The sequence below is a fragment of the Trachymyrmex cornetzi genome, unplaced genomic scaffold, assembly GCF_001594075.2.
Source record: "Trachymyrmex cornetzi isolate Tcor2-1 unplaced genomic scaffold, Tcor1.1 scaffold643, whole genome shotgun sequence".
NCBI lineage: Eukaryota > Metazoa > Arthropoda > Insecta > Hymenoptera > Formicidae > Trachymyrmex > Trachymyrmex cornetzi.
In genome coordinates, this window is record NW_017299963.1 from 90,262 (window position 1) to 90,574 (window position 313).

Below are 313 nucleotides of genomic sequence, written 5' to 3' on the forward strand. Positions count from 1 at the left end.
GTGGACTGCAAGGTTCACGAAACGTTGGCATTCCAAGAATGGATTTGAACACGGAGAAAACCCGCGAAACACAAGATTGTCAATTCTAGTAGATTTTACCAGAAATATCAAGAGACACGCGTGTCTCGTGCCAAGTGGGCGCGCAGCGCGAGACACGCATGTCTTACGCGAGTCAGCGAGTTGCGGGCATCCGAGCATCCGAAATTCCCGGTTTTTTAATAAAGGTTAAACCGATCGAGTTCTGAATATGAACTCCATCGACAATTTGAGTCCGAAATATATAATAAACGTTTATTTTATCCCCCCCCCCCCC